At 43.3% G+C, this 10370-nt stretch overlaps 1 protein-coding gene across 1 annotated transcript in view; it reads left to right on the top strand.

Moving 5' to 3' along the window:
* Positions 1-6659: 6659 nt before the first annotated feature.
* The window catches only part of LOC106492908 (phospholipid-transporting ATPase ID-like), a 75632-nt gene continuing 71921 nt past the window's right edge, over positions 6660-10370 (top strand). The window contains exon 1 of the mRNA XM_067315338.1: positions 6660-6876. The gene's annotated coding sequence lies outside the window, so the exon portion shown is untranslated. The remainder of the gene's footprint in view (positions 6877-10370) is intronic.

Here is a 10370-nt window from a genome sequence, read left to right as displayed (position 1 = left end):
TATAAAATATTTAAAATATCATTGATACAAGAGAGTATTTCATGGAAAGCAGCAGGTTGCTTCAGTATTTTTCCCTGCAGGCTATATGTGTAACCTGGAGAAGGGACAGTACAGATATGTGTGCACATATATATGCACTTGGAAATACAGTTAAAGTATTTCTGAGCATAATAGATGTAACACAGTATTTAAAGGAATTGTCTTGAAGTGCCACCTGAGTTTTTCCTGGTAAGGATAACTCAATGTCAAAGCAATATATAACGGAAACCACAAAAAGTTTAAACAAGTAAATCCCAGGCCTTTGGGTGATGCTTCAGGTAATGCAGTAGCTATCTGTTCCCTGAAGATCCATGGATCTCTCCTTGTCTTCACATATGCTTAGTGCTGAAGTGGCACTGAGGGACAGAGCTGCATTGCAGCTGTATGAAACTGCCTGTCCAGAGTGGTGGACCCTGCTCCTTCATGTCCCTTATAACTACAGACTGGACAACTAAAGCGCAGATCCAGTGCGCCCCTTCCTCCTTTGCCTCCTGACCTCTCTTAACACATTTGTTAGGCATCCGTGCTTGCTCTTCCACTGCAGTTGAGGGTCACAGAAAGAGTACCCAGGCTAAGCACAACTGGGGCCAGAGCATCAGTTAGCGGGAGGCTACAGATGTTTTGGGTCATGTTATACCATGCCAAAAGTGTCATTTTTTCCCAGGGAAGCTCAGGGGGGAATGATGACTCTGTAAAATGCCTATGCTTTTTACTTGTTTTGCATAGGCTGAATTTCTCCTGTCTTCAAGCAGTGGGTCCCACTGAGGGACATCCCAGTTCCTCAGAGGAATGCTCTTGTTTTTTGATGTGTATCTGAGGAGTGTGCATGTGACAGCATTTGAAGTGCCACCAGACACGGCATATGTGTTTGTGGCAGTTACTGGCTTGCAAATAACAGCAGGAGGTCTTGTGTAATACCCATGTTACAAAGGGCACTTTAATCTGAGGCTCTAACGAGCCAGGCTATTGATTTTTCTGTTCACGTAGGCATGATTAGCTTTTAATGAGCCCTCCCAAGTATCTATCCCTCCTCCTCCCCCCACCATGATTCCACTTTGTTCACTGAAGATGATTAGGAAATACGTGCTAAAAGCAGCATGGACACACCTGGGCTTTGCTGCAGTGGCTGATTATTCTGTATTCTTTCCCCATGTAGTCAGGCATGCGCAGAGTCCCAGGCAAACAAAGAGACACAGATTTATAGTCCAAGAATTTAATCCCGTCGCAGGTGCATCTCCATCAATTCCCATTGACTTTGGTGACCATCAAATCACCTAATGCTTCACAAGATCACAGCAAATGTTTTAGGTGCCTGCGAGAGTTCATCCCTATCGACCAGCCCCTTCCCCACCAGGAGAAATGAAAATTGTTGGCCAGAGGAGAGCTTGTAAGCACAAAACACAAAATGCGGTGAGAACCAGACCTCACTGAAGGGATGAACTCAGGCCTCGTTCCCCACAGAACTGAGTGCAAACTTTATCTCCCCTTCAGTGTAATTCGAACTGCTGAACCCATAGGAATGCTCTTTGACCAAAACCTCTTTAACTCCGCTCTGTCTCCTATGGACTGTGAAGGGGGGAAGACAGAGAGACTGTTTTAATTCCTGTTTTAAAACATCAGAAGGTATCCCATTTGCTGGTATTGGTGCCAGGAAGAAGAGACTGATAGTCACCAGAACAAGTTGCTGTTTTCCTTTTGGAGCAAGAGGCTGCAGCTTTGTGGATTTCTTATGAATTTCCCCAGATGATCATTTTTTTCTTAAGGGCTGGGAGTACTGATTGAGGGGCTCTGAGAGAGAAAGGGAATTTCTTGCTACACACCCTGCTTTCCCTGCTGCAGGTAAGTGGCACTCTACCGAATCCTGACCAGTATGAGTCACATTATTCTGCACACACCCACTGAAACTATTTTTCTGACTAGTTTCCATTCGGCATGTAACTTGTAGCACCCTCTCTGTTCCTGGGTGCTGGAATAATAAGTGAAGTATGGGAATATTTCTCTACGGACCTGCAGTGCTGAAGCTGCTCACCACACTTCTGTTCAGATTGCATCCAAGCAGCTAGATGTATGCTGATAGGAACTTAGAGCATCCCTCCAAATTACATAACTTTGAATTTCTACCAATTTCCATCAGAACCAGGGTCAGTTCTTTGGAGGAGCAGTTAAATGAATTTGGCTGAGTAGCTCCCAACAGGCAAGGCTACTCTGACAGTAACTGATCCTCCTGTCTAGTCACTTCAAAAGGTTGCCTTCCTGTGTCCATTTCATTTTCACCCCACGGTCTGGTCATATTTAACAGGAACCTTTAGGATTTCTTTTTCCCTTCCTCTGCAGTGGAATCATAGTGTGCTTTCTGCTGCCAATGGCCAGTTTTACTTGTTGCATTCTCTACCGGGACTGAGGACACCATCAGTACGCTTCAACTTTCCTGCCCTTGCCTGTGACACACTGTATTTTGGAACTTTTGATCTGTTCTTTGCTTTATTATTGTGCTAGTGTTTTGTGGCCTATGGCAATTTGCAAAGAGGATGTTCTGTGGGTCCTCCTACACTGCGCTTTTTAAACAGTTCTCTGATATTCAAGGGATTGACATCAATGTCCCTAGTTGTTCCTTTCAGTCCTGTATCCCTTATGCATCCTACACTGACTTTCAACAGCAACAGGATGGGAAAAGTCTCTTGTAGTAAGAGCAGCCAAGACAAAAAGCCCATCTGACCCCTCACAGCCCTTGTGGGCTCTTATGACAATAACAGACCTGCCAGTGGGCCCCAAAGTGATGTTTACTCCTTATCACTCCCCTACAAAGAGGACCTTTTGGCCGGCTGGGGGAGGCGTTTGGTTGAAAGTAGTTTTGATAGCCCTGACGTAGGGAGGGCTTATTGAGAGGACTGGCATTTAGTTTAAGTCTACACTGCGGCACGCTCCAGGATGTGGCATGCTCCAGGGTGTGTTTCTCTCCTGTCATTATAGTTATCCTCTCTGGTTGCTTGGAAGCATATTAAGCCACCCAATGCTGCACTAGGTTATCAGGCATGTCTGGGTCCTGTGTGCACCAAAGTCTCCGACTCTCAGAGGTTTGCTGTTTAGAAGGACAGAGAATCTGATCTTGAGGGTGGTCTGAGGGCACCCCTTAAACACCACTCTCATTAAGTCCTCAGTTTTGCGTCTTGATCATGGGCAAAATCCAACACAGACTGAATGACTGGAAGTCACTCTGCCAGCTATGGTTCTAGGATAAGGTTCAAATGGCAGGAATTTAAATCCATCCTACTCTACACTAGCCTTCTGTGGCAGAAAAAGCAGAGGAAGCAAAGGTGAAGCACCGCACTATGGAGGTAGTTACCTGTCCAGGTAAACAGCTCTTGTTTAAGGAAAAGGTAACAGCCTGAACGCCTTCTTCCCACAAGTGTGGCTGTGCCAAACTGGAATGAAGGCCCAGGGCTACAGGAGAGCACAGCAATCTAATCACTGCCTTGCTGCTTGGATGCTGTAGATAGAAAGTTTCTCTGTTTGGCTTTGTCAACCCGCACCTCAGATAGGATTCAACTCATAGATTAAGACACCTAAATTTAGATATTAGCGTGTGAGCTCAGTGTTTGAGCTCCTACTACCACCAATGGAGAGCTAATGAATACACTTAGGGGAGTCTGGAGAGTGCTTCATCTCACCCAAGTGTAGTCCCTGCCTCTGGTCAGCTGAATCTCTGCCCAGCCATGTTGACTGGCTCCACTGACTGCAGTGGGAGCTCAGACAGCCAGCATACATGTAGTTACCTTATGCAGGCATTGAAATTTAGACAACTTACTTCACAGGCAGGAACCCTCTCTGATGTGCTCAGAAATTTGCAAAGGAGCAAGCAAATGGTGTGATCATTGGGAAGATGTTTTCCAGGGACCTATGTTTAATGCGAATACAAGAGACCTCAGGGCTGAGCTGATAACACTGAATCACTGCCGCACTCCTAAGTGCTTCCTCACGTGTTGAACTTTGCTTACGTGAGCAGGTTCATTGAAGTCTGTGAGGAAAGTTAGCTGAGGGGAAAAGTCATTACCAAGGTAGATGATGCGGATTTCAGTGCCAAGAAAAAAGCATGAAAAACAAAACTGCTTACCCAACCATGAGCTATTGTCAGTCCTAAACAACAAGTGCCAAGGCCAGTTGATTTTACGGTTAGGTCCACTCTTTTGTCAAAGGAAGGAGATGAACCTAAAACTATGAAGGAAGAAATGTCTGAGGCCAGGGTGAAAGTAGTAACATGTTGGTATAAAGTTAGCAGCAAAGAGAGAAAGTGGGAGTGGTGTGTAATGAATTGTCACTAGCTAAAAAAGCAGAGAAAAGTTCTGAGTCTAAGAAGGAGGAAAACTAAATTTAGATGTCTACATGTTGGTATCTGCATGCATATTAAGTGTCTAAGTCCTTCTATAGGCAATGGAAATCCAATCAATGCAGCCTTTGGAGTCCAGGCAGCAATCAAGAACGGCAGGAGTTTCCCAAGAGATGTCCCCTGAGTACAGACAAGGGAATAGCGGATGAGCAGAACAACATCCCACGACTGCAGCCAGGGTTCTAGCACGGCCATTTCCCTCCCAGACCACGAAAACAGCCAGTGCTATATTCAGAATCCTGCCAACTTCTGACCTGGTAGAGGTTACACAGGAAGGGAACACAGTCACACTGCTTGGTCAGCCCACAAGGAGCTAAGATCCTCTCTTATTAGATACCTCATCCAATCTCCTGTCCTGCTATAAACAAACTGTGCACAGCTGGTTCAAGTAAGGCTGTTACTGGCAACTACCCAGCAGTCATTCTAATGAAAACACACTTTGCTTTGCTGCAGCTCTGGTAGTGATGTGTAGCCCTCCCCATCTCCCAGTAGCTGATGGATCTGTACGTGCAAGAACAAGACGTTCTGGAAATTGTGGAAGGACTGAAATTCATATAGATCCTTGTTCTTTTGCCATAGGAAAAAATGTGATACTTCAGTGAGTGACTGACTGTTGGGGTTGAGATGGGGTGTAGGTAGCAGGAACATGAGAAATGGCCAGTGCAGGGGAAATTTCTCTTCAAATTAGATGTTTATCCATTCACAATCCTCTGAAAATGACTTTGGGCTTGAGGAGATCATTCCCACATGTCCTGTCCCATGTTGGCTGTTTGTATGAATCCTTCATGTTGGAATTAGAAATCAGATTCAATGAATGTTACCTGAAATAGGTGTAGCTTCGAAGAATAACCCTGGCATCAACACAGAGGGGTACAGGCTCTTGCTCTTCCTTCAGAAATTTCTTACAATGCAAAAAGATCCTGTTTATTGCCTCTCTACACTTCATCCCTTTGTGACCACTAGACTACTGCCACTGCATTGTCCAGGACCTTCCACAGCTTTTACATCAATGGGATTCAAGAAAATTTCACCTTCCAGAAAATGCTCTTTGACAAACCCTTGACTTTCATGTTCTTAGGATTAATCAGCTGGTTAATGAATTTGTGGGTAGGATTGAAATTATAATAGTGTTCACACAAATCCAATGGGAAAACACAACAGATGAAAGAAAAATGAGGAAGAGAAATGCATATAGAACTTTTATGTTAAATAGACTTTCTCTTGCTGTCTGTAATAAATCAGCATGTTTCTGGCAGGCATTACTGTTGACACATCTTAGGGAGGGATATGGACATCTTGGAATAATCGCAGTTCATAGGTGTAGGGAAGCATAAAGGTTGCTTGAAGTTGTAGTTGGCCCAGTTCTATTTTTGTAGAGTAGCTGGTAGGTAAAATGCTGGGAGACAGGCACATGGCGGGGAGGGGGCACTATGGTGTGAAGGGTCCTTGTAGTTGACAAAGAATTTGAGTGTGGTCTGCTGAAGGTGGGAGAGCGAGTGGGAAGGTGAAGAGGCTTGTGATCACTCTGAGAGCAATTGGCAAGGAGGACCACCTTGACAGCTGTGCTCTGTCTGTGCGGCCATGCGGGTGTCAGAGAGGCCAAGGGGAGGTAATTCTGTAAGGGATGAGTAAACCCTTACGTTTGGGCGCGTAAGCTGTCCTCTGGCTGACTAGAGGAAGCTCTGTGGTTGAGTTATGCAACTGTACTTTATGAGGTTTTTCTCTGCAGAGTTTGCTCCTTGCAACTGTTGGAAATCGGACTAGGTGGAGCCTTGGGATCAGCTTGTAGGATAGTCTCTATGTGTTTAAAGAATCCTGACTAACTTTGGGAATACAGGCAGAGAGTGGGGCTGTTTCTGGGAAATGGATCCCTTACCAAGTTCATCCTTTTTAAAAGCAATTTGATATGCTGGGCTCTTTTACTCTCTTGGTTTCCTTTTGAAAGCTTCTGCATCGGCAGGAGGTAGGTAAAGAGAGCAGCAGTTGTCTTTGGAATTAGATGGGCTATTACAACCCGGGGTGCTTTGCTTTTCTGCTTTAGTCTTTCACAGTTTGTTGTCCTGGGCACTTTATTTTAAGAGAGCTACTACATTCTCCATATCAACAGGAAACAGAATAAAAAAAAAAGAAAAAAAAAGAAGAATTTGGCAAGGAGCCAAGACTAGTGACTGAAGTAAGAAGTAGGGAACTTAGAGTAAGTTTAGTTACTGGGACTTTTCATGGCAGACAGGATCTGCAGTGCATTTTACAGGGCTGGAGACAAGGATACAATGCCTATTTCACCGTGTAAAGAAGCTTTGGTTTCTTAGATGAATGTTGTCTCTCTGTGACTATGAGCGAAGCTGTTGATCTTGGGAGGGGATAAAGCAGCGTGTAAATGAGAAGAGAGGAGTGTATCGGAGTGCTATGGAGGGCAGTAGCTTTGTTGCTGTGACTTTTAGAAGCCTTCAAGGGTAAGATTGAATGCTTTCCTTTGACTAGTTCCTTTTCTCTGTCAGCTTCTGGGGCAGAAAACTTGCATTTTCAGACCCGAGATTTTTGTAAAGACTAATCAAAGTGCTTTGGGTTGAGTTTTTTATATGCCCGCATTGATAGACTTCTGGGTGGACTGAACTGAACTGTGCATAATTTTAGCCAGCAGCTGTATGAGGAAACTACTGTTGTTTGAACTGTTTCGGAGGGAGCAGACGGCAGTTTGCATTTCTTTCTGTGAATACTCTCTTCCTCCACTGTTGATCAGTAACCTGAGCATTACAACTAACATACCCAAAGGAGCTGAATGCAAATTTTGACAGCCATTCTGGTGTCAATTTAAAGAGGGTTTTAATGAAGACAGATGGAGGATATCGGATCATTACTTTAAAACGCGGCAGATAACAGACCGAGTCTGTTTCCCAGCAATTATAGCTAATTGTATTGACACAGTAGAGGGTAAGGAGTAGGAGCAGTTTGGTCTGTGGATAATTTCATGAGTTTCTTTACATGTAGCTTGGAACAGCACCAGAAAATAGCTGAAGGGCTGGTTCACTTCATCCAGGATACCTGTTCAGGTGTTCCTGATTTAGAAAGCTGGGGAAGTTTTAGGCAAACTTTCAAACTCCTTGCAGAGGGCTAGAAATTTAAATCTGAGTCACCACTTTTGTGAATCCTGACTGCAAGATTAGTCTTTTATTGTTTCTTAAACTTATTCCAAGTTGAATCCAGGCAAATCCAGCTGCAACCAAAAATGACAGTATTATTCTGAGATTAAAAACACAAGTTTCAGTTGCCTGTTCTGCCACTCATTTTCTGTATTTTCCATTTGCAAATAGGGAGAGGTACAACCTGTGCTGTTCTCTGCTTTGCTTTTGAGGTGTTCAAACACAGGTGGATGGAAGGAGGGGCAGAGAAATATAATTGCTAATGTATATTAATGTTAAAGATGATTGGTATTAATTATTTTTAATGGCTGAAATTTTAATGTTTGCTTTAAATGGAGGAAAGCAAATGCAGCTTGCTCTTTGGAACCACGATTTGAACAATTTGACTGAAACTATTAATGCATCAGCACTTTAAATGGGGCCCTTTACAGACATGACTTTTTGTGGCACGTTACAAGGTCAGTCCATACCAAGCATGCCAGGCGTTTACACTGCTCTTGCCAGAGCATTAGGAAGCATTGTACCAACTGCGATGCCCTTCTGTATGATACCTGTGAGCAAATGCGACTCTTCTTTTTTAGTACTTGACACTGTGCACCCCCTTAGCAGGTATGAAATGAAGGCATGGAAAAAATAGGGAGTTAGGAGACTTACCTAATTTATTTAAACCCTTACATATTTTCCCAACTGTCCCTCCAAATCCAGTTTAGAGTGACATGCGTTCAAAGTCTGAGGACTTAGACTTGGTTCATCTCATGATATGCAGTAGCACTACTCTGCCAAGAGCACTAGGCAACACAGGCAGTCTTGAACCTTTTCTGTCATGATGTTCTGTCCTTGGGATTCTACTTTCTCATATACTGAGCTGTTGGTTGGATATTTAGTACTAAAAAAAAAGAAAAAAAAAGAAAAAATTCTAAGACCTGTAAATATTTGTGGTTGCTACATCAGCTGAATACAGCTGAAAACATTTCCTTACAAATCTTGCTCACATGCAGAAGCTGACTTGACATGGAAAGCTGTTGAGTGAAGGCATGGCATGTGTTCTGAATTTTCAGATAGCAAGGCTATTGCATAATAAGGATGCATATGTATCACATTATTTTTGGTGGCAAAACTGACTGGAGAAATCCTGTTTTCCTGCCTACCTCTGCTGGAGTCTGGGTGCTTGTTTCCACCATCATATCACAATTCACTGCCCTGTCAGATCTGCTAATACCACTGTTTGGACAGGAATTTTGGTCTGTACTGGACTACACCCCATGATCTGGATTAAAAATAACCCTTCCAAAAATGATTATATTTAACATGGTTCATTTCACAGAGCCTGGGAACAAGGTAGTGGGAGCAGAAGCACCAAGTGTTCTTTAATTCATATTTATCATTGAATCTGATGTATCATGTAGCTACACCCAGAGAAACTGGGCCAAGAAACAAACCATATTTTCCACTTGGAACATCTGCTTTCTGTTCATCAGAGTGGTGTCTTTTCTGATTTTTCTACTTATTGTTGCAGTGGCAAGGAGTGCCTCCTTCCATCTGCAGTTTGCAGTAGACTGCCTTTGCTCTCGGTTGGCTAATTACCCTTAGCAAGCCACGTTTTTGGATTAGGTTGTGGCCTCTGCAAATTCCACTTGTCATGGCTCATTACAACCTGCCTCTTACGCAGAAGGAACATTGGAATTGCGTTCTCAAGCCAAATCTAGATTCTGGCTTTTGTCTCTCAGGCCTTAAATAAGGCTGAGCTTGGATTTTGAAAAAGCGTCCCCTCCCTATTTAAGACCCATCAAAGTAGCTTCTCTCACTGCGGATATTAAAGTGCTCAGAGCTCATGATTAAACTGTCAGTAGCCGTAGAGCAGGTGGACTGCCTTTGCAGAAGCATAGGCCCTAGTTAGACAGTTTGTAGAGCACTGTATATACGAAAGTCTTCCACAGTGAGAAGAGGAAATTTATTCATAGCTTATACCCCCAACTCCCCATAAATGAGGAACTGGGAATTTGATCTTTAAATGATTTTCGCTATAGGCTCTGGAAAGATGGGGAAGTAACACATGTCCTGTTAAGCAGGGGAGTTGGAACTGCATGAGTAAGATCTCTTTCGAATATCGTGGGCCTCAGTTGATTACTGAACAGCACAGGAGGAAACAGAAATGAAACAAAATAGTCAAACAGAAAATGAAGCAGCAAAAAAGTCCAGCTGAGCTGACATAAGCCATGAAAGACAACTTGAGGAGATTTAAACAGTGCTTCACTTTGCATCTGAAAATCACTGGTGCCCGGGAAAATGAAGGCAAACAGGAAGTGGTCTGTATTTTGACTATAGGAAGTTTTCATATGTTTTATGGTTTTCAGTTAATTCAGAAATAGGAGGTTGTGAAAATGTCATACCAAAATTTGAGAAGTACTTCACACCACATGAAAACGAAGCGTATGAGAGACATCATTCTTCCAGAAAGCACAAAGGGAAATTAAAACCATAGCAGTGTATGTGACTGATACGAGGCTGAAGATCCATTGTTGCAATTTTTGAAGAGAAGCTGAACCTCTGATTTAAAAATAAAGCAAGACATAAGAAAAGACAACTGAACAAGGATGTGAATTCTGATCACAACTGGAATATGGAACAAAACCCTGGAGGAGACTGTTGATAGATACAGGTGGAGAGTTCCTTGACCCTTAAGGTACAACTGAGAGCCCAAAATGTGCCAAGAAAAAAAAAAGGCTGGCAGAGTTAACATCAGCCAAGAGGAACACATCTTGCTGTAGAAATTGTGAGCACTAGCACAAATGAGAACTGTACCTGGC

Source organism: Apteryx mantelli, chromosome Z, assembly GCF_036417845.1.
Source record: "Apteryx mantelli isolate bAptMan1 chromosome Z, bAptMan1.hap1, whole genome shotgun sequence".
NCBI lineage: Eukaryota > Metazoa > Chordata > Aves > Apterygiformes > Apterygidae > Apteryx > Apteryx mantelli.
This window is presented reverse-complemented; position numbering and strand designations above follow the sequence as displayed.